The 24,628-nt window shown below is 39.1% G+C and overlaps 1 protein-coding gene across 4 annotated transcripts in view; it reads left to right on the top strand.

The window, feature by feature from the left end:
- The first annotated feature begins 8,284 nt into the window (after positions 1-8,284).
- Positions 8,285-24,628, top strand: part of kank3 (KN motif and ankyrin repeat domains 3) — a 40,196-nt gene continuing 23,852 nt past the window's right edge. For 2 of the 4 annotated variants that reach the window (XM_049587475.1, XM_049587471.1), the window contains exon 1: positions 8,285-8,393. The gene's annotated coding sequence lies outside the window, so the exon portion shown is untranslated. Of the gene's footprint in view, positions 8,394-12,039; positions 12,138-24,628 lie in introns of those variants that run through there. The other 2 variants (XM_049587474.1, XM_049587472.1) reach the window with 1 other exon arrangement.

Raw genomic sequence — 24,628 nt, 5'->3', positions numbered from 1 at the left:
TTCAGAACAAAAAAGAACAGACTGGAGTGTTTACACTCTCTGTTGCAATCAGTGGGATATTTAATATTAGTGGGTTTGTGCATTGCAGCGTTGACGGGCAAGAGTGATGATACTCTCATGACCGATCAACAGACTGCAGTGTTTCTAGCTCCAGCTTTAAGTATCAATCAGTGTGCTAGGTACCTCAGCAGAGGAGTGATGAAAAAATGGGATGGTATGGAACAGTTCTGTACCATCCACAACTTTAGACAATGGAAATGCGAAAATAATCCTTCCAGTGCTTGGTGGAATGAAGCTTTAGTGAATTGCTCTGATGAACCAACTGTATGCTGCTGCTGCTGCTGCTGCTGTATGAAAATTTCCCTCAAGAGTTGTAGGAGATCAAAGTAGAGGTGGTTATGTGGCCAGAAACACAACTTAAAACTAAAACTAATGTTGCTCTCCGTCTTTTTAAACTGTGGGTCAAGCAAAATCAGTGATCTCTTTCTAAACACATTATCCATGTTAAAAAATACTTGTTGAAAACACATGCAAAGACTCGGAACTGTAGTACTGCACTGTGGAGTTAGACTTAAACTGTTTTCACCATTTCTGTGTCCAGGATTTTTTAGGTGGGGCTAAAAGCATGCTCGGTAACGCACTGAAGCCATCCTTATCACAACTTCTCCTATGCTATATAGATAGTACATAACTACCAGTGTTAGAGTGCAGCACATAGCATCACTATCATTTTATGCAGCCCCTACGTGTGAGAGGCGAGTTCGTTATGCTCCACAAGCTCTCTGAGTTCTGTCAGTCTGATAAATACATAAATAAACATCTCTATGATATGCAACAATCATATGAGCACAAGCAAAGCAGCCATCACTAACATAACTGCAATTAATAGCCCAGTCCCTTAACTAGCCTGGTGTGGCTACACACTTTTTTACAAATAAAGGCCTGTCTCAGTTAGATGCCTGGTCTGGTTGCCAAGCAGTTCAATGTTTTTAATTCAAGTTTTTCAGATGTAGAAAAGCAGGTTGTTGGCTACCTCAAATTATGTGTCCATTCTTCAATTACCCTGTAAGTTATTCATATTCCTTTAGTCCATAAGGGTCCTCAGATCAAAAGAATTTAAAAGAGTTTTTCATAAAAATTAATCCAAGTTGTGAATATTGTTTTAACAGGATAAAGTGTTGGTATGCTGGGTGCCGTAACTCTCTTTCTCTCTGATGCACTGCCTATCAGAGCTACATCAAATTAATGGCCTGTTGAGTGCAGCGATTTAAGCAAATAATAGCCCAGGCTACTAATTGAAATTTCACAATACCTTTCAGTCTATCAGCCTGAATTGGCACCTTGGCCTGCACACAGCTGCTGCTCACTGCTGTGGGTGTGTGCTTTGTGCTTACATTAGCTGTTAGCTAATGAACAAAAGGCTATAGCTGGGGAGTGGTTCTTGTTCAGTGGTTCAGAGGGCGTGTGCTGTTCTTCCATAGACTTGAGTGTGCCACTGGGTTAGCTGCTAACGAGAGTCTGAAGTTGCGCTGCAGCTCGTTTTTTGGCTTGCGGGTCATATAAGTTACTGTGCTACTAGCTTAGCTTCTAACGCCTCACAGACAGCGGCTCAATCTTTGTTTCAGCTTCAGCAGCAACTCAGAGCTGAGAATTCTGCTCATTTTTTCATGATTTTGAAACCTAATATTATATACTAGGCGTTTTTTTTTCCTACATTTTCTACGGTTTGACAAACTCATTACACGTATTTATTCCTGCTTTACCTGGACTTTAATTAGTATTTAGACTTCTGTGACCATACTGACTTCATGAGGTGATGGTGCTGCGCCCCTAGTGGCCAAAAAGCATCTATTAATGCTCTAATCTCCCATCTTGAGCATCCAAATAACGTCTATCTTCCATGAATTGATCGTTCTCCTTCGGCTCCATTGTAGTTCAAGTACAGAAACATACTGTGACTGTAATTTCCAATTTAATAATCCAAATGTTGCTCGTTCAGGAAGATCTGTGAGCACCTTCCATTTTTCTACACTGGCCATACATGCCGTGAGGAGTTTGCACGGAGCAGCCACTGTGATTATTTCCTGGCTTTGTCCATGTTTCACTGTTGAATAAAAACCATCTCGCTCATGGAAGTAATGACTCACACTGAGAGTGACGGTGCCAGTTCTCCATCATGGCAGCCGCCCATATTTTCTTCTGGTGAGATAAACTGGGTGTTCACCTCCCTTTGGTTGAATTTGGAAGAAAAATGATGTTTATCGCCTATAAAGTTTATAACGTTATGATAAGGAGAGAACACTTCAGGGTGGAGGCCTTAGAGAAGTGTTGTCTTGTGTCTCGGTAATGTTGCAGAACAATAACTTTACAACATATGTTAGTGGTTTCTTACCAAAACAGCCTGAGTGAGATAAAGTAGTGTCACTAGAAGGGGCGATAAGTGGAAAGGTTAAAAAGTCTGACTAATAGTTCTTGTTATGTTAGTTAATTATTTGGTACAATGATGAATTAACTCTTTGAGGTCCATGGTTCAGCTTTATTGTGATTGTGCAATACAGGATTAGCACAATGAAATGCAGCTGTGGCCTCTTTTGTTCTAAACAAACAGAAAAAAATATAAACAAATATTCAAATGTCATACATTAGAATAAAAGACAGAGAATTAGGCAATAAAGCAGAACAAAGTATACAGAAGTAGCACTGACAGAAGGAAGAAAAGGGAAAACTAAATTACAGGCTATAAGGAATTACTCTCAACACAAATTGTTCTTTGATAATAATGCATATGTTGTATGTATGTATTTCTCATGTTCACTTATTTTTGCAATTTACTGTCAGGTTTCAGAAAAGTTTGCAGCCGTCAGGATTTTAGCTGACAGCAGTAAAATAAGCTGTGGGAGGATGAGGGTGTCTTCGTGTCTCTTGGGTCTGCTTAATTTACTGTGAGTGAGCGTGACCCTCTGGACCGGAGGTCAGGCTGACCTGCAGGAAAGACAAGCCGTAAAATTTCTCAACTAACTGCAGCTTCCTCCATCTGTACCGTCCATCAGAACACAACAACTCGTGCAGACTGCGTCACGTTCGTCACGGTCACTGTAGGAGTACAGTCAGTGGGCGGACATCTTGACACCAGCAATTACACCAGGAAGGGAGATTAAATATTTTAAAGTGACCTGAAAACTGTAGCTGACTTTTTGAACATTGCTTTTGGCTACTTTTGCAGTTCATGGATAGGTTACATTTGTACGTTATTATGTAGCGGGTACGTTCAAAACTTATGTTTCAACAGTGCTGTGGTTAATATGTGATAAGGTTTCGGCACAAAATCCACTTGGTTATAGTTAGAAAATACCTGGTTTTGGTGGCACAATCCCGGCTGGAAACACAGCGACGTCTCGATGATAAACAACCACTTTTTGTTGTGCTAGAAACAATCCAACAGGTCGCCCACAAGCCCTCATACGGTTTATTAGATGATTATGGTATGATATGTAAGCAACAGCTGTGTTTAAGTGGTTTACTCATATGACCTATCAATAGAAAGCTACACTCCTTATGGTTCAATTGAAGCAAGATATAACTACCACGGCAGGTACAATAAACACTTCTGTCAGACAAACAAACTAACAGTTATATTATGCCTTACCATAATCCACAGAGCAATAACCCAACAGAAACGGCCCTCATACACTCACAAAGGTCAAGACAATCTAAAACCAGCAAAATATTTAGTTAATTTTATTGCATCCATAGATATCTACAGACTGCTGCATCATTTCATATATTCATATTCCTCTTCTTACTGTACCCAACAACTCATGTTTGCATGTTAATATTTCTGTACTCTGACCTTTTGGTTGACACCTGAGTTGACCCAATAGAGAGCTTATATCCCCTCCCTTATAAGCCACAATAGCCAACGAGAGCCTGTGTTGAAAAGAAGGGGCCTCACTTTCAGGTCATGGAGCCAATCAATAGCCAGCAATTGGCCTGGTGACTTATGGGTCTTGTAGTCATTGACTCTCCTGACCTTGAGTGCAGTTTTGAACAGGTTACTGGCACCATAGACAGTTTGTTTGTTTTACACACAGTGAGTTAGATAGACATTTCTGTTTTTGTTGACTTGTTTTTTTCCTCATATCCACACATTTGGTTCATCGTTTTACCCTCTTTTTTTGAAAAGCGCCTTGACAAAACTTATCTATGTTTATTTTCTGTGATATTATCTACTGTGAACTTGGACAATATGGCTTTATAATATGGCTCCATTGTGTTGTGTCCAGCTAATACCTCCCAGTTCTAGTCATCTGCCATCACCGTCTTTTTTTCAAGAAAATAAATGATTTTTATTTTTTTTTTCTTAGTGTGTTGAAACTTGTAGAACTCAATGACAAAGGCACTTACAGTGATTCTAACTGTTGGGAAAAAACTTCAGAGTTACCTTTCAAATGAGACTATGCATTCAGATGTAGCCTACAAAAAAAATGGAAAAAGAACAGCTTTTAATTTACTTTAAGTGAGCCTCAGAGAGGTGTTTGAGGTGAATTTCACACAATGGTAAGAGGTAAAAGGCCACCTGCTGTGTCAAGTTGATCGTTGTTGTTTTTTTTGTCCTGCCTGGTCGTTGCGACCTGCCAATCAATCTATTAACATTTCTCCTTTTGTGACAGCAGGATAAAAACATCATCACTGCTGCTGTTCCTCATTACTCAGATTCACACAAATCAGTTTTCCCTGCTGCTCAATGAAAGATATAAACAGCTGCAAGAGTGTTGGAGAGATTATATGTATTTTAAACGGTTAATCTGTAAAATCCAGCATGAGTTGAAGACATTTTGTGACAATTAGAAATTTTTTTTTAACTCAAGGTTCATTTACAAGCCTTTTGTGAAGCTTTCAGTCTTGTGTCACTTGTGTCAGTCATGTGATAACATGTTCTAATGTAACCTCATTTTACCTTACTCTGATTGAAAAAACAGAAACCTCAGGGTCCACTTAATATTTGTTTTTTCCATGAACTTTCAACCACATTTTTTGTATGAATTTAGCTTTTGTCATCTGATAACAGTTATTATAACCCATGTTTCTGTTCAAAGGTAGTCTTTGACATTAGATGTGAATGGCCTCTTATTCAAACATCCATTACCTGAGGAAGACAGTGAGGAAAAACATGTGATCCAGTTAAAAGCTCAGGAAAAAGCCAGCAAGTGTTCAGACAATTTCTATTTCAGTCAAACTGTTTCCAAAACCAAGAATGAACTTTGATACTCAACATGAACCCCGTATTTACTCCCACACCAAACAAATATAAGACGCACATAGGCTTACTAAATCCTTTAAATCTAAAGAAATATTATTATTCAGTAAGCTGAAAGATGTGAGCTGAACTTGAGCCTCATTAAATGCCTTTAAAAGAAAAGTGAAACAGCCTCAACTGAAGGCAGTGGAAACTATAACTAAATAAAAACATCCCTGTTTCTCTGATAGTTTATGTTGTTTCCCAGAGCGACAGATGCAAACCAGATGCTCAGTTGGACTTTACAGCAGCAGTCATACAATTATATTGTTCAGTTATTGTGATAGATCAGATTTAGATTTCTAATTCAAAAGCATTTTGATGACATTTACGTACTGTATGTAACAGAACTCATTGGTGGAAGCAATACTCAAACCTTTAAATGAAGTAAAAGTTGCAATACCGCTCTTTAAAGAGTCTGTTAATGTTTTAAATTCAAGATTTCACTAGTACAAAAGTATGAACAGCAAAATGTACTTAAAGTATCTATCTATCTATCTATCTATCTAGTATCTATCTGTCTATAGGCTGCAGCTGTCAGATGAATGTAGTACAATGGTTCCCACTGAAATGTTGCAAAGTCAAAGTATAAAGTAGCATAAGATTTAAATATTCAACTAAAGTAAAACTACCTCCAAACTGTGGTCTGTTTAGTAAGTCTATTTTCCAGCACTGTTGGACAGTAATTTGTTGTCAAGTGTGAAGTTGGTTTCAGGTACAGACATCCTCTGCCTTCTGAAAACCAACAGCGTCCTCAGCTGCTGAATAGGAGATAATGCAGTTTATCAGGCTTTATTATGGAAGGCCAAGCTGTTTATTTACATATTAACTATAGTTTTTTTTCCTCTAACTGTGACTAACCGGCTGTAAAAAAGAAATCTACAAACCATATATGTACATAAGAGCGCAGGTTGTCTTTGACAAAAATAAACCAGTAGAATCACATTATAATAAGATAAACTCCGTGCTGAATAAAAATATATAAGAAAACAGGACTTATAAGAAGGTAAATGGGTCAAACAGTTTGTTATTATTCTGATGTAAATCCTGGAAAACACGACGTAATGTATCATTTGGCGCCATTTGACCAAAATGACAAACAAGCCCCGCCCTTTTTGCGTCACTGCGCACGTACTCTGAATCTCCCTCCTCATTGGAGGATCGAGCTGCCTGTCATTGATTCCTTCAAGCTGCATTCAGCGGTAAATAAAAGAAAGCTGCGTCAACATCAACAGCTAAACAGGAAATACGTGATTATGCTTTCAACGTAAAAGCACAGACTGGGTAACTTGAAAAACAGGCTAAAATGTAGTCTTTGGTTTAAACAAGGAACAAAATACTTTATATTCAGCCTTCCAAACTGTCTTGTTGTGCAGTTACCATTGTTGTCTTGGCCTTTAACAGCCTATAAGTTCTATTACATTATAACATTTAAAGAACAAAGCATGTTTTAGCCTATTTTTTCCCCTTAATCATGCTATTCTTCAGTGCATGCTATGATATGTGGTGTACATGTATTTTTTAATTGCTCCTATAAGCCAGACAGCTATTTATAACTCCAGTATGACGATAATGTCATGTCTGCTTGTTGTTGTCGCATCTTCTTATAATAATGGAAATGCATCATAAGTGGGTGACAGGGCAGGCAAAATTAGCATTTATGGAAAAGATTATTTTTATATCCAACTTCAAAACAATGCAATCTATCACATTAGATTAGAGTATGGCCAGAGAAAGACAAGTGTTGATTGTTTGGGGGTATAGAGTATATGCACACAGCGACTACTGTACTTGGAGATGGAACAGCGTGGGTACATCCATTTTGGATTGTGATTTTGTAGGGGCAGACAAGGTTGGGCTGACATGTTGATCTTCAGTATCACCAGCTGACTTTTATCTTTTATTTTATTAATATTTCTTTATTATTTCATTTATTTCTCCATCTATGTTTTTAAATAAGGTACACACCTACTTTATGTCTATGCATGTTATTCAATCATTTTTTTCATTTCTCATTACTTTGCGTTTCTGATGAGCTGGGGGGAGATTGTTGTGGGGTGGGGTTGGGGGGTAAGGGGTTAATATTTCTGAAAAATAAAAACATGAAACTGTGTTACTGTATCACCATATGCAAATTGTTGAACAAAATCTGGTTACAAAAAGATTATTTTTTGTGTTATAGTAAAATAAATTAAAACTAAAGTTGCTGCTAGGCAGTGAAATAAACAACAACAAATCACTGTGTGATGTTTGGAGAATGGCCACTTGTATATGAAGAAAGATATAGGGTCTACATAATGATTAGTTTACAGTCAGTTAGTTATAGAGGAAAAAAGAACACTTGTATGGTCACATGTAGGCTGCTTGAATAGGCCAAATGAAAGTAAAATAAATTTCCTTTATAGGCCAACTTTGTGACAGGTACCAACAATTGTTAAAGAATTGTTAAGCACATAGCAAAAAATGAAATAAAAGAAAAAATAAAATAAAAACAAAAGAAAAAAATAACGATGTGGGTTTATTTAGTTACAGGGGCCACATTAACCTTTTAACTGCAGCTGATCTTTTTAAGACCACAGAAACATAAAAAAACACAACATAACAAAATAGCAGTCTGTGGTGAAAAAGATAAATGTAAACTGTTGAATGAGCTGAAAAAAAATCTCAAAAAACATCCTCAAAACCACATGTGACAAACAGGCCTCTGTCCTTTTATTTTAAGCTGTGTTTTAACTGTTTTCTATAATAATACATATAGCCTATAATAAAATAATAATTTGGTTGATATATGTTTGACTTTTACGACTTTTACCCAGTTTTTAGATAGTGTAATCACCATTATGTTAGATAAAACAGTAGATAGCCAAAATCCATATAAATCACTTAACCACAGCAGGGATCCAGCAGGAATCAACGAGAACTTCAGACTTTGTGCTTTTATTTTGAAAACCTTAACTGGAAATCCCCTTTTAATGTTATATAACTTGACATCAGTGAGAGTGGCAGAGTTTTTTTCACGTTCTCCTCCCAAACTTTTCTTACCTTCTCCGAAAGTCATGACAAGTCTCATTGAGGCTGGACGGAGAGAAGCCAGAAGGTAAGACACAGCCAGAGGGATCGATTAACACACATGAAACTGATACATATCGAATAGCCCGACCCGACTGATCGACTCTGTGAACAAACAACTAAACGATTCACTTTGCGTGTATTTTAGTTATTAGCTGCATCAAAGTTTTATGGTGAAGTATAGATCAAAAACTAATGTTTAATGTCTTTGCAGAAAAGAAAAGCTGCAGGAAATGTGTGTTGTTGATGCTCATGTTTTATATATTGGACTTTTAGTGTCTTACACTTGTATGTTTATTATCTTACTGTGCGTTATATTGTTTTGAACTTACATGAATGTCACCAAAATCCTTTAATATCTTAATACAGACTTTTAGTTTCTATCTTTACAGTGATGCATGTCTATTTATGGGTTTTGTAGCCCTAAAAGTGACTGTAACTCTTTGGCACTTCTAGTTTAGACCAATTTGTTATGGGTTTTCTGAGACATATCTTTAATATCAAGTGTTTATTTTACTTGCAAGTCTCTCTAACATATAACATTTTAAGTAATCCCCCAGCCAAAGTTACTTTTTTGTACTCAAAATGTAACTTTACTTTCTTAAAGCTGGTGTTTTGTGGTGTTATAGTCTAGGAGTAAACAGTTATTGTGATCAGCCTGATCATTTTAGATGCAGATATTCTCAACAGACAGACATAGTGATAAACCTTTGTAATCTATAACCACAGAAATTGATCTGTAAAGCAGATTTGAACACAGTATTGTGCTTTTCGTGATCATGCTTTTGCTGCTGTTGCTCCACAAATCAGTGCAAGTCTTTAAAAAGCATCTTAAACCCCCTCTCTGTTTTCTTTGGCTCCCTCTTGATTTCATACCCTGTTTTATTTTTGTGCTTTGAACACATCATTCAGCTTGTTCTCTGGCTCTTTTATCCTCCTCTCTCCCCTTTTCTTTCTCCTGTAAGGCACTTCTGTTTTGGAAAGTGTTTGGTAAATCAAGTTTGTTTGTTTGCTGGTAGATATGGAGCTGATAGAAGAAATAGCCTGTCTGAGCTAGTGTTGTGGGTGAGGCTGTATCATGGGATGGAAATCCCCCCCTCCACCTCTGCTATTGTCAGAAGTGTTGACCCCCCTCCTCCCCACTCTCAGCTGGTCTGTTATTACTCAGTGCATCATCTCCGTCTCCTCAGTTTTCCAGAGCAGAGTTTTTACTTTGTGGTGTTGGATGTTGAGTCAGTCATATCAAGAATTCAAAACATGATTTTTAAACAGTTCATAAGTATCAAAAAGCTTTAATACAGGAAGAAATGCACGAAAGAAGAGGCAGAAACATCTGAGCACAAGATGGTCACTCCCGTCCCCTCGGGTTGTGGAACGGGATTCTGGGAAGACGCAGAAAATCAAAAGTTTAATTAAAGACTCCGAGAATACATTTAACGTGACAGATTGACGAGCTTTGACAGTGTGAGATGCTCTGAGGGCGGCTTGTTGCTTGTGTTGCTGGAACTGAGGGCGGCTGATTTAAAAACATCAGGCTAATAAACAGTAATAATGTCATCTGCTGTAAGAGGAGACGCAGGAAGTGGTGTGCGCTTCACTGTCCGCTGTTTTTTAAATCTGTATCTAGTATCTTTCAAGTCTGGTGAGACCATCCTGATGACGTGAGCACAACATTCTGTTTCGCTCTCCATACACAAGCTGCTATAATCTTATTTTTTTTTATAATAAAAACATAAGTAATGACTGATGTGCAAGTTGTCGCTTGTAGTGATGAGCACACAGAGAATTATCACCTGAATCTGCAGCTCTGCTCATATTTACGGACATTTATACTGAGTTTCACTCGTTTTGCTGTCTGGCTGCAACTTTGCTGTTTTGGTTCGCTCTCCGCTCTCTCGGCTTTGTTTTCAGCCGAAGCAGGCAGCTGAAAAAGCTCTGAAAACCCTTTGTACACAACCTGCTCAGCAGCAAACAGCAGACAGACGCAGTTCTAGACTAGCTGGTGAACGTAACGGAGCATTTAGCAGCTAAAAAGACAGATAATTCATTCAGGAGTGGGTGGAGACCAAAAATGGAGCTAAAACAGAGTGCATACTGGACTTACGTTTATCAGGTGACACAAACACGACCTTTAAATGAATGATAATGTTGCTCCATCACTGCTGGATGTTCAGCATATCAACTGAAATGATGTTGTGTTAATAATATGTCGGCAGCTTTTTCCTGCTGCTCCAATTGGCCCAAACAAATCAGTTATTGCAGGGTTAACCGTTCTCCATATCCATCATCTTTCTCTGAACTTTAACCATACCGTTGTTGCCCTGCACAGATACTGGAGAACAAAAATAATTTAAAAAATACTGGTGTTGGATTTTTCAAAAACAAAAAATGTAATTGAAAGCTGGAATTTTGCTGAATTTTCCGGTATCATTGCTCTTTCTGGTGGCTGTGCTTACATAAATAAGATAGGATATGATTTGATATGATGCGATACGATGTGATGCGATTTGATACGATGCGATACGATTCAATATGATGTGATGCGATAACCTTCACTGTCCCCGTAGGGAAATTTGTCTTGGACTCAGAAGTTGCACAAGTATTGCTGCCTTACAATAATCCAGAAGAAATGAAAAGCGTACGTCATGAAAATATATGAAAGACATACAACACATCACAGTATTGCACATACTGTAACACACAACACACGCCCTAAGCATCAAGCGGCATCATTTAAAATCTTAACTAAGAAAATAGATTGTGTTTGTTTAAAGGAAGCTGCACATATGATTTTAATTACAAATTAAGAGTGTCCAATTTGATGATGATGACGATGATGATGATGATGATGGCTGCTCCTGTTTATGTTTATCTTTTATTGTTTATTAGTAAATGATTTGATAGTAACCACAGATAAAAGGGGGGGGGGGGGGGGGGTCTATTGTTTGGGTTTGTTTGTTTGTCTATTGGTTTAGGAATAAACGTTAACAACTTGTTACACACCGACTGGACAAAAGGCTGAAGAGAAACAATGAATGTTTGTTTATCTAAGTGAGGAATGTCAGGATGTGGTGGCCTTTTTGTTGAACTTCAACTGGTAAAGTGAAACAGAACTTCGCGCTTGATACGCCGTGTTAAATGGCTGCTGTCTTCTTCTTTTGTCACTTTTAGATTAAGGTTGTTGTTTTTGAAATATAACTAAGGCAAAGCACTTTCCCAGATTGATAACCATGGGACAATCTGCTGTACAGGGATGAGTAAACAGAAACTTGTCCTTTAAATTAGTGATAATCTCTTGACAACTTTCTGACGCTGTCTCGGGGGGGAATCTGTCTTCCTGCAATGGGACTCTGGGGTTTGACTTACTGCTGTCGCCTCAAAAATAGATTCACTGTAAGTTTAGTTGGAGGTGTCAGGAGGTCAGTGTTACACTCTGATACTCTTGATATTTCCTTCCTTGGTCCTGTTATTAATTATTTTATACACACACACGTGTTCATAGTTCATGTGTTCTCACCTTGTTTACACCTCACAACAGACAGGACAGTTTATTAAATCAAACTGACTTAAATTTGGGTGTGTGCTCGCACTCATGAGCCTGATAACATGCATGCTGTCGTATTTTTAGCTCCATTACGAGTGGTTTTAATTTTAGTGCCTCCCTCCAGACTGTGCACTGCAGTGATATGATGAGCAAAGAGAAGGCTGGACTTACTGGCGTTAAGATGACTACGACGTAAACAAAATTGTCATTTTCTCCACAGGTGATCTGGTAGGTTTGAAACTGAAAAGAACCCTTGTGTTGGGAGTTAATCGCCGCTGTGTGAACACGCAATTTTTGCAGTCTTATTCAGCGTCCTTGTTTACCTTTATAGTTGAGTAACAGCCTGTGTTATTTGATTTGGATTGTGTCTGGATTATTGTCTTCTTTACTGTGAACAGTAACTCTTGCTGAGGGCGGACAGACCTCTTGTTGCTTCTGCAGCCATTCTTCAGATTTTGATTTTTATATCATGGTGCTCACAACCTCTTCCTGTTTCTTTGTTCTTTGCAAACAAACTAGATTGTTAAACATGAGTTCCCTGACGTCACCTCACTGGATTCCTTTTGTGTTGAATGTCAAAGTTTTCAAGCAGCTTCTTGTTGCATCCATCTGAAGTACAAATGAGTTGAATGTCTGAGTGCAGCTTTATATGGACATTCAGACGTAGGTGGTTGTTTCAGATACAAGCGAGACAATGAAACAGTTTGAGTAACAGATTAAAGCCTTAAAAGTCTCGTCAGATGCCCAGACAAAGCGCAGAGGATTGTAGCACTGTGACACTGGATTTTACAAATCTGGAGAGGCACCAGATTTATCTTTTTGTTTCAATAGTCTCAAAGTAAACTGTAGATATACAGTGTTCCTGTAACAAAGTAATACACCCGGAATGCACACTTTGATGTCTTGATTTGCCAACGCAACATTTTGCTGGATGACACTGCTCAAGTCTTCTCTGCTGACACCTCCACTGTTTCCAAGTAACTCGATACACTTACTGAAGCACTGTAATTATGTGCAGTTTGAGGTGCTTTTACTTTCCCTGAGTAATTCCATTTTTTTCTACTTTATTCTTCACTACATCTCAGGCAAATATTGTTATTTTACTCCACCTCATTAGTTACATTTCACATTAATATTTTATACAGAAAACACATGATAAGTTTATGATGCATTGCTAAAGATTCAACTTCATTTAAACAAGTTTTCTGGCTTGTCCGTTCGTCCATCTGTCCCATTCTCGTGAACATGATATCTCGAGAACACACTGAGGAAATTTCTTCAGATTTGGCAAAAACATCCACTTGGACTCAACGATGACTTGATTAAAGTTTGGTTGTCAAAGGTCAAAGGTCACTGTGACCACATAAAACATGTTTTTTTTTTTTTAATTTTTTACCATAACTCAAGTATTCTTATGATAATTATGACAAAATTTCACACAAATGTCTAGCTGCAAAAAATAATGAAGTGATGATGTGTTATACTCAAAAGGTCAAAGGTCAGCTTCACTGTGACATCATAATGTCCTGCAAAAACACTTTTGTGGCCACTATTAAACGTCATATCTCAGGAACAGAAGAAGAGATATTTGGTCAAGTCCTGAATTGGTGACACTAATCTTGGGTGTCCATCTTGAAACTGTGCTGATTGTATAGATCTTCTGTGCTGTCAGGAAGGTGTGTGTGAAGCATCCATATTTTAGAATTTGTAGCTACTTTTCAGCAACATATGTAAAGCATTGTTGACTGTATTGGCTACATAAGAGGTTTGGATAGACATGGATGTAAACTGTAACTGTAATTTGACTGGCTAGTGGAGGTACGCAACCACGAGGCGGTGATTCTAGTTTTACATTATGTTTACTTTTAAATGGAATATTTTGTCTATTGCTGTCGTGAATACATCTTATGACACTGATCAGTTATTCATCAGTTAAAGGAGTAATCTTGAGCCTGTTTTTTATTTGTTGTTAATGCTGATATCCACTGATTTAAAATCACAATAATAATTCCAGAGAGTTGAAACATGATTTCTCTTCTCTGTGAAAGTCACCGTAGTTTGTTTAGGTTTTTAAAGTTCAAGCTTTTTTTCATCTTCCAAGGCAGCAGTTAGTTTTAAGTGCCAGGGCTGCCTGGAACCTGATAGCTGCAGGTTTTCATCATAATTAGCAGGCATTCAGGCTTTGAAAATGGAAATTACCACTTTCAGCTTCATGCCAGATCCACTGATTGGAGTGGCTTTCCAAATTGTCCTTGAAAGAAGGAAAAGCTCTTCAGAAGTTCAGTGCGTTTGAGAAAAGCAGCTGCCTGTTTCCCACATTTAGTTTTAGTTTTACCAGGTAGAAAAAGGAAGTGTTTTATTTAAAATGTATTTTTTTTGTAGCAGTACAATTGCAGTGGCTCCAGAGTTGGTTTCAAGCTGGACAAGAATTAAAGAGCAATTGCAAAACAAGACAACTGTATGAAGCAGAATGTAATAAACAGGAAGTAGACAAACATTTAATTGTGAAACAAAGGCACTTGTTTTGTGTCTGGTAGACGCTTGGAGTAGGAGTTTCTCATAATTTTATTTGCCCTGTTAGTCTCGAGATCATGGTTTATGAAGCCCACAAAAACAATTTAAGTGTTTTTTTTTCCCTTGCAGATTGAGTTTGAATGTAATTGTGATCTCGAGATGTCCAACATGTTTAAAGTCATCTTGAGATGGCAGACTCATGGTTTTGCAGAAATTTAACTTAATTTGATAATGTTGACTTTAGTTGTCTGATTAACTTTATCATAAAGTCTTTCCTTGTGGCCTTGTGTATAAATTCAGTCAGCTGTGATCTCTTCTTTTGGCATTTATAGAACTCTGTCCAGCTTTTAGACTGAGACAAACTTTTTAGTGAAATGAGAAAGTCACACTGTATCTCAGAAAAACTCAATTATCTTTGAAAATAAAGACATTTCAGTTGTGATCATGAGAAAATAGTGTTTGATCGTTTGAGAAAACTTGTGATCGTGATGTTTAAAAAGTCATATAAGCATCTCAGGATCATATTCAGTATATCTGAGAGTTATGAGTTTATAAGGGTGAGAAAAAGATGATGATTAAGGTGATTAAATATCTACGTTGTGACCTGAATATAACAGACCACCCCTGTGTTCTGTAGATTCATTTACTGATTGGAAATTAGCCAAAGGTCATCTCTCTGAATGGATCCACAGTCAGCTCTTGCCTGAGGCTCCAGACTTCTTATCTCAGACTCTGAAGCAATGGAACATCATGAACAGTTTAGGAAAGAATTAAAAGTTACTTAATGAAAAGGCCGCAGGAATTCTTTAGTTATTGTCAAACCAGTGGCTTCCTGACTTCCATTCCCTGTCTGTCCCAAACCCCACTGGTTCTTCCTGCTGAAAAAATCTTCAAAAAACAGGTCCCAAATATGTCATATGTTTTAGGTTAGATTTTAGACTTATAAAGACTATCTTGATGCCACTCGAAATTATTAAAGACCAATTTTAGTACAACCAAAATTGAATAAAAAACAAAAAAAGAAAGAAAACATGAACTGACATCAGTTACTTAGGGTTAGGGATCATTTTGCCCAAATTTCATAGTAATGTAAAACATGACTTGGTGATTTGTGTCTGTGTTTGGGTTCCACTACCTTGATTCTGGTAGTGCTGAATTTGAAAACCATTTTGCATAAAATACACCAAGCCTCGCATGCATCACCTTGTACTAGTTCCAGCCATGGGACAAAATCTTGCTTATGTAGCCAGTTTTTGTTGATTTGCACTAATCTGTTTCGTCCAGGGTTCAGAGACAGCTAGCTAGTTGATAGTGGATCCTCTGCTCTGAGTGTTTTTGTCTTTGGTTCCGCTATCGTGTTCTGTGTGACGTTAATGTGAGAGGCATTTGGTAAATTATTTCAAAAGATTAAAAAAGACAGATGTTACTAATTATTTTGAGATTTTGAAGTGCAGCATTAGAAAAAAAGATGTATAAAATCTGACTTCCCATGTTTCAGCAATTTTAAGACTTTAAAGATGAATTTTAATCACTTTTATACCAATCAAGGCCTTATTTTTAGATTATTAAAACACTTTTTGAGGATCCACAGGAATCCTGGGGTAAATCATTTCCTAAAACAGCTGGGCACTGTCGTTTTTAGCTAACTCTATTCAAACAGGAGTAAAGAGTGCATTTGTCTGGGACTATTTTCAGCCACAGATAAACACACATTTCTTGCTCAAGAGTGTTTACAGCAGCAGGACGGTGTTTGTGTGGCACCCAAAATAAACCTCAGTGCCAGAGTTCATCATAATAAAGGAACATGTCACCCAGAGCAACAGTGGAGCTGTATGGCACAGGTTTCGGCTACAAAGACTTCTTCATTGGGAGCAATTCATTGTTGGATTTAGTCTTTTCTAGTGCTTCAAATTGTATGCACTGTCCCTGATCAATCATTGGTAACATAAACAATCAACTGATTAATCGTGATTAAGTAAAAACAAAAAAAACGGCTTATACCAAACAATACCAAGGTGCTTTTCTACTCATTCAAAGCTCACAGATACATAACGCTTATTCTCTGAAAACACTGCATTACTTATGAATCATATAAAGATATAGAGTCTTAGACATATGAAAGACATGCAATATAATGGAAAAATGCCTCACTTTGCCTGCTTCATTGTCCTGTGTCTTAATGACCATTTATTCGGTTGTCAATAAATCGTTATCATCCCTAGTCTTTTCATAGGATTTGTTAAATGTATCACCAGATTAATCTTTTAAATTGTTGCAAATTACTGAACATAAAGTAACAACCAGGCATGCCCTTCTTATGAAATAAACAGGAAAACAAAACAGGACCACTGATAAGAAAGATAAGGTAAACCTTTACTGATCCCCAGCAAGGTAACTCTGTAATTGCAGCAGCAGAAAGACATTAATTTACAGGTAAATAGATAAAGTAAAAGACATAAACAATAAGTGGTGTCTTATAAAACAGAAATAAGCATACATATAAAAATAGAAAACTATAAAGAGCATACAGAGACAAAAATACAGGATTATAGGATAGACGGTAAGCCTCTACCACTGTGGTCCACTCAGATGCTCCTCCCTCTGCTATCTCTGCTGCCTGAGAAACCCTGAATGAGAAAACACAGGGCTAAAAATACCCACCTTAACTCAAGTACTTGGGAAAGAGGCAATAATCAAACTGTGTGCACAAACATCAGGGTGGGAAAATGCCAAACTAACCAGTCGCTGCTGCATTTTGGTTCATCTGGTGAATTTGTTGAGTCTACCAGACACTGATCGTAAATTACAGGTTGTGATATTTGACCCTAAGAGACTTTTTGGCTGGTGAAATGGTGATAGTGGCAGACTGGTTTGACTCTTGTGGCTCGAGCACCGAAGAGGTCAGATTCTCGCTCTGCCAGAACTGACCACTTCTCTCTGTGGAAGAACCAAACCGCGACTGCTTTTGGAAACACTTCCCGCTTGTCGCTGCAACGCCACAAACATTTTGAATCCAATTTTCATTTTTGGATCAAACAATAAAAGTTTTTTGTGTGCTACTGAAGAGAGGGATGTTTGAGTCTGTGGTTGAAGTCAGACTTTCTCTGACGCCGTCTCGAGATTTTGAATGTGATGTCTCTGAGGGCGAAGTGAGAGTGATGTCTGTGAGGGTAAAGTGAGAGTGAGGCCTCGAACTCCAGTTTTAGACTGGTGTGGCAGTTCAGAGATCACCTCTGTTCACTGGCTCATAGTGGAACAGATGTTGTAGCACTCTGAAAAAGCACCTCTGCCCTATGAAGTCATATATACAGTAAAAAGGCTTGACACATTGAGTCTCCACTGCAAGATGAAAACAATCTTTTATATTCTAATTTTATTCCTTTTGATATCCCTGTTTGTCTCTCTTTTTCTTGTAAACTGTTATGTAAAGCTGGGGTTGGCAGAAATCTGTAAAAGGCCAACAAAACAAAACAAAGCTAAAACAAAATTAGCATTATTTGAAAATGCAGCCCTGCTCCTGTAGCCCAACTTTCTCCTTCCTCTGTCCAAAACCCCTCCCAACAGTTTATTGTTTATCAGACCACAGATTAGGCAAGAATAAACAAGCTAACGTTAGCCATCCTACTGCCCCCCACCGCTTTGGACTACTTCCCCGGTAGTAAAGCTTGCAGCAGCTTAGGAGACAGACCATCAGTAGGCAGCTGTATTAGCTTGAATTCGGCCAGCACAAACTCCCCAGCGCTGGGTGTCACAGCTGGCTAATGTCCAGTGGCAGTGCTGAGTTTAACCTGTGTAATGGCAGCAACAGAAAGTTTGCTGATTCAGTAGGGAGTCAGGGCTGTACAGTCACCCAGAGCTTGGGTTTGCGCTGGCTGGAATCATGTTGCTGCAGTTACTGATTCGGTGTCCGTCTCCTGGCGAGATGGTATGTAGTGGCGGGGAGTGAAGTGGATGACACAGTGATTCATTGTTCCAGCTAATGTTAGCTACACTTGAACATGAAGCTGCAGCTGTTTGCTGTGAACTATTAACAGCATTCTCTGTCCATCTCCGAAACTTTTTGCTGATATCAACATTTTTTATTTCGTTTGTTGGATTCTCTTTTAAGGCCATGACATACCAAGGTGACTGTCTGACGTCAGTCAATGTTGGACTGTCAGTGAGCGTCCGTGGCCTTTGTTGGTGCTAGACGGCCTTTTTTCCACTGATTTAGCACGTTTAATCGACAACCCCGGATCCTGTTGGTGCAGGTGCAGAACATACGTAGTAGGCCGTCAGCTGTAGTCTTTGCGGTATGTTCATGTGCAACTTTTAGATCGAGATACAGGTAACGTGAAGCGATGCAGCAGGGGGCTTTCGTCACCGCTAGTTCTCTGAAGTTGCTTTGGTGTGTCTGGGCCTAGAGGCTTTCTGAAAACAGTGAAGAGGAGGTGCAGAGGTCTAGTTTTATCTCAGTCCACTTGAATAACAACGTGCTCAAAGTTTATTATAAGATTTTTGCCAAATGATGCCAAAATGAAACTGCCTCTCTGAGCTTTAACTGTATGTCTTTCTCTTTGTTTTGTATTTTTTATGAATATCAGTCATTTTGTAAAATCATAAAGACTAAAAATACAGGTTTCACTTTCTAATAGGGCATTCTTTATAAACGTTTTAATGGTCAATAAGTAATTTAATTCTCCTTTTACAGAGCAGTTATATGCCATTTATTAGAATAAGTTTTAGGAAACCATGTCTAAAAGTTGGTTGTCACTGCTTATAACTCATATGTGAAGCATTAGTAAATGATTTAACTTAGAAAAAAAAAGTCTAATTACAAAGTGGCAAAAACGTACTGGGAAAGAAACAGATCAATAAAACGGCAAAACAAGGAGGTTTTTGTAAGCACAGAATAAGTGTAATAAATGACCAAAAAAGAGCAAAAGAAGAAGAGTGAGTTAAAGCCTCTGGAAACCCAAATCCACAATATCCTTCTAACTATGTAATTTAGGGTCTTATGTACATAATATTAAACATGTAAAACAATTAGAAATCTGTTTCCATCCAAATTCGAAATATCTGTCTTTTAACTTTTTGTACATTCTTGAAATTGGGTTTGATTTGGCCGTGGTTATCTCTGAGATATATTACGCAGTAAATTCCAAACCCATCATAAATCATCAGTCAGTTGTCTCATCCCGCCCCCAGTGGCAGCGCAACAAAACCTTTCTGATTCAGCTAAATCTGCCTCTTTGAGTCTGAGCCAACTCCTCTTTCTAGTCTGATGTTTAGAAAATACAGATCGTAAACTGGCTGAACCGCTCGGCCTCCGACGGGTCGCAGTGGTGTGGTGGTTAGCACTCTCGCCTCAGAGCAAGAGGGTTGCCAGTTCGATCCCGGGCGTGGGAGCCCTTCTGTGCGGAGTTTGCATGTTCTCCCCGTGTCAGCGTGGGTTCTCTCCAGGCACTCCGGCTTCCTCCCACAGTCCAAAGACATGCAGATTGGGGACTAGGTTAATTGATAACTCTAAATTGTCCGTAGGTGTGAATGTGAGCGTGAATGGTTGTTTGTCTCCATGTGTCAGCCCTGCGATAGTCTGGCGACCTGTCCAGGGTGTACCCTGCCTCTCGCCCGATGTCAGCTGGGATAGGCTCCAGCCCCCCCGCGACCCTCAAGAGGATGAAGCAGTTAGAAGATGAATGAATGAATGAGTCCCCTTTGCAGTTCAGATGACATCACTCTGCAGATGGTCTCTGCATTGACTGCATGGCATCGATATGTTTAATTAAGTTACATAATGCCCAGTGGACATCAGATCGCCTCTCAGAAGTAATGAGCGGCCTGAAACTGACAAGCTAACTGAATCAGTGCTTGATGGAAAACTGAATTAGAGCCCACAAACATGTACTTTCCACAGGAGCAGCTCCATGGTGATGATGGTGTGTTCACAGGAGCTTTTGTGAAACATTTCAAAGACGATGCCAGTGCCTTGTCATTACCCTGACACTCTCCATCAAAGAGATGCTGAACTGGTATAATTTTCACCGGTGGAGGAAACAGCACGATAACGGACACATATTTCAGTTGTTTCTGGGCAGAAAGCTGCTGACATCTGGTGCTGTTCTGCAGTTATGAGAATCAAACATCTGGAGGCTCCAGTTGCTACTGTTGTGAAAGAGACAAATGGGTCAGAGTCTTAAACACAAATCTGTGGACCTGATATGTAGGTCAACTCAGAGAGGCTTTTAGAGATGCTTAAAGCTGGTTTATTTGAGTTATTGGCTTGGCTAGAAAACACAAAGACCTGAAATTATTAGAGAAAGAAAGGAAATGAGAGAAAAAGACAAATTTGTGCAGTTCAGATGGAAAACTAAGTATGCATTTAAAAAGCAGCCTCCACAAAGCTTCAGTCTAATGTTTGGGGAAACAGGCCTGGAGTGTTTATCTCACCATGGAGGGAAAACAAGGTGTGTTTGGTCCAAAATGCAACGTGACATCAGAGCTGGAAACTGGCTAATTGGGGAAAACTCGATTTGTGAGCACTGCTTTGTTTCAGGGAGGGGCAGCCAGCCTTCAGCCATGGGACTGCCTCAGTCTCAGCTGACTAAGTGGCAGCTCTCTAGGCTGCAAACCAATGCTAACAGCATTATATTTCCAGAGAGAGAGAGACACTCAATGTTGCCATCCCCACAATTCATTCATGTCCACTCAGATCTTTTGGTTCTGTGGTCATCCATGTTTGAAACCTAACTGGATCAAAACCCACAATTTTACCGGCAGATGCAGAAACTGACTAAGAGACTCTAATTGTAAGTCATTTTTATAGGACATTTCCAAAGTTTCTTTCCTTTTATAGTGTTAATTTGAAACTTTGTGCTTCTTTGCTGAGCTGCAGTGAGAGACAGGAACACACAGTCAAATTTCAAAGTCAAAAAGACTGCAGCTTTGGAGGATACCGACATGATTTGACAAATTCAGACTGCTGAAGCCTCAAATTGGAACATGTTTTACTCAGAATAAAGACTATCTAAGCAATCAATACCCATTTCAATGTAGATACAGTATGGTGAGTATTGTATTAACACAGACTCAAAACCTATCCTTCAAGTTCAATCAATAAACATAGAACATGAAATGGACAAAGCTTCAGGTGTGCTGCAGGAGCTGAGGTAGCCTGAGCTGACACTGCTGTCATTGGCCACATTTGCTTGCAGGTTATTCGATAGTTTTCTGCATGTCGATTATTTGACCAAAATGCCTAAAAGTTACAAAATTAAAATGAATCTTAGTCAAATATGTCCTGAGATTTAGTCGACCAAATTAAAGTGCAGTGAGGCTGTTGCTACAGACCAGAAACATCCCAAATTGGGTGTCAAAATTAGACCTGGTCTAAACACATGTTGACGGTGAAAGAGTTTTTTGGGGAAACATAAGTGATCAAAGCCTGGTCCCAGACCTCTGAATCCCTGCCCACATCTCTGATCTGCTCTGTGATCCAAATAGATCTGAATTATAGTGAGAAAACCAGCTGTTTCAGCCAGTTGGAGCAACAATCACAGAAAATAACAACTCTTAAATCTGCATATTTGACAGTGACAGTGCTGGTGAGGGCAAAACAAAAAGAAACAGGCTGACATGTTAGACTGAATGAATTAAAGTGAAATGAAATGCAATTATGAAAATCACCAATTAAAGTAGAAAAAGATTGCAACTCTTTCATCATGTTATACATCAAATTAGATCTGACATAGAAGGAGGCGCAGTATTAAATCAGTGGATGTCAGCATTCATTCACAGTCACCTCCCTTTATCCTCCATGAGACGCTTCATGTGAACACTTAAAGTCAGAGCAGCTGCTTCTCAGCATCTTCAGATCCACTGTGCAAGCCTTCAGCTCTCTGCTCAAGTTCACTCTCTCATCATGTCTTTGACTTCCCCAGCGACTTTATTGAATTCATTATGTGACATTTTGAACCTGGACACAGTCGGGGAAAAGGCGGGGAGTGTAGAGGGGGGTCTGGTGGTTGTGGAGAAAACAAGGAGGCCTCACAAAACTTCTTGAAAACAGCATTGCCACCAAATGGGCATAAAGCCTCATTGTGGAGGCTGAATGTGCCTGATTGTGTTTGCTGGAGAATCTGGAAGGAAGAGGGAGGGGAGGCAGGACGCATGTGATGTTTGAAGTCAACCTGATTGTGGAAAAAAAATTGATTTTCTTTTTTATCTGGATACAGCAGGACACACAAGATGTTAAGGACGTGACGTCAGTGTGTGATTTATGCCAAGTTGATTTATATAGCACATTTCATATGACAGATGTAGACTCAGTGTACATCTATATGTTGAGAGATGGCAGACAGGAAGTGGCAGAACGCTGTGTGTGTGTGTGTGTGTGTGTGTGTGTGTGTGTGTGTGTGTGTGTTTGTGTATACTGTATGTATAGCAAGAGGTGAGCGTGTGTTATTGTGTGACACAAACACTTGAGTCCTCAGCCAAAAGTGATAACATGTTATCTAACCTCCATGTGATGCATCATGTGATGTCGGCCTGCGTGCTGTTGTTGGCTGCAGGATGCCGCAGTGTGTGTGTTTGTGTGTGTGTGTGTGTGTGTGTGTGTGTGTGTGTTCGTGTCACACTGGCTCTATTTGTTCAGCTCTCAGCTTTTGCTTGTCTTCTCGCCGGTGTTTTCCTGCTGCCTTCAGGAAGCAGCTTTCAGGACGGCCTGATGGGTTTCCTGGCAGAACCCCTCCTCCCTCCCCCCACCAGTTCCTACTGAGAGACAATGGGAGGTCTCCCACAGGGGCACGGAGGGGTTATGTGTGTGTGTGGTGATGAGGGGGGATTTATTAGGGGAGTAGTGGGCTTCCCTTCAGGAAACTGCAGATTTATCCCAGCAGCAGAGAGGCCCTCGTGTGTGTGTGTGTGTGTGTGTGTGTTTGCTTGTGTTCAATGTATGTTAGGCCTAAATGTCCTCACAAGGATAGATTTAAGTTTAGGATGATCTGGAATGAGAGTTTAAGATTTTTTAAAACACACATTTGCATCAAGATGTTTCCTGTTTCAGAAAGCAACAAATAAGTCGAGCTTCAGACTTCATGCTTGATTTTGGACACAGCAGCTGCAGAACATTCTGACCTCAGCGTCTATTTAGGAGCTGTTCTGCAGCGTTTGATCACATCACATGATTTTTGTCAGCAGCTGAGGAATCACAGATGTTCCCATTTCCATTTTTCTGACCACTTCTTGTCCATGTCAGCTTCAAAGTCGAGGTTCAGAGTTTGTTCTTGATCAAATGGAATATTCCAACTCAACAGTCCATCTAGTAGCTGCTCTTCTGCTGATGAAGGTCAAGGTTATGGGTCAGGTTCAAAATCTAAATGGATCTTCAGGTGAGACTGGATTAAAGGAACAAAAAGCATTACAGTTAAATTAAAGAAATTAGATGCTATTATTATCAGTAAATTGTTTATGGCTGCAACTGATGATAAGTTTTGTTGTTGATTTGAATTGAATATTTCTTATATTTGATTGGTTTAGTTTATGAATTGTCAGAAAAATGCTTGTTTTGACCAAAAAACAGTTAAATACCCAATATTCAATTTACTTTGGTTAAATACAGTTCAAATCAGCAGCTGGAATGATTATATCCATTATTCATCCAAAAAATGAACAGTGGTTAGTTTCAGGATAAGATTTGACATTTTGTGTCAAACTGAAAATGAAATCAGTGAATCATGTAAATTAATCCTGGTGTGTCATACAGGGTGGAGGCCTGTATTTGTGCTCTGTCTCTGTTGCTATGTGTGTGCATGTGTGTGTTTGTATGTGCGGAATTCTGAATGGCTTTTTTGTCATGTAAAGCAGCAGGACGGTACAAGTTGCTGTCACTGAGAGAGGATGTCGGCTTTCACTCCCTCCTCGTCTGTCAGATTGACTTCTCTTCTTGGGGAAAAAGGGTGGTGGTGGTGGCGGTGGGAATGAGGTCACCGTTTCAGAACATGGCTCCAAAGCCTCGAACCAGCACGACATTTCCTCTTCTTTAACGCAGGACAGCTCGATATTCTCTGCTCCGTGAGTCCGCTTGTGGTACTTCTCCACTCGTCACATGTTCCTACTGAAGCCGAGGGGGAAAAACTGTACCAACAACAGAGTGTTCTGTGTTTGACATTTTTAGGAAATGTTTTTGCTCACTTAAGTACAAATTTAAGTTATGTTTATAGACATAA

Source organism: Epinephelus fuscoguttatus, linkage group LG10 (assembly GCF_011397635.1).
Source record: "Epinephelus fuscoguttatus linkage group LG10, E.fuscoguttatus.final_Chr_v1".
Taxonomy (NCBI): Eukaryota; Metazoa; Chordata; class Actinopteri; order Perciformes; family Serranidae; genus Epinephelus; species Epinephelus fuscoguttatus.
The sequence above is the reverse complement of the archived record's forward strand: the minus strand, read 5'-3'. Positions and strand labels throughout refer to the sequence as shown.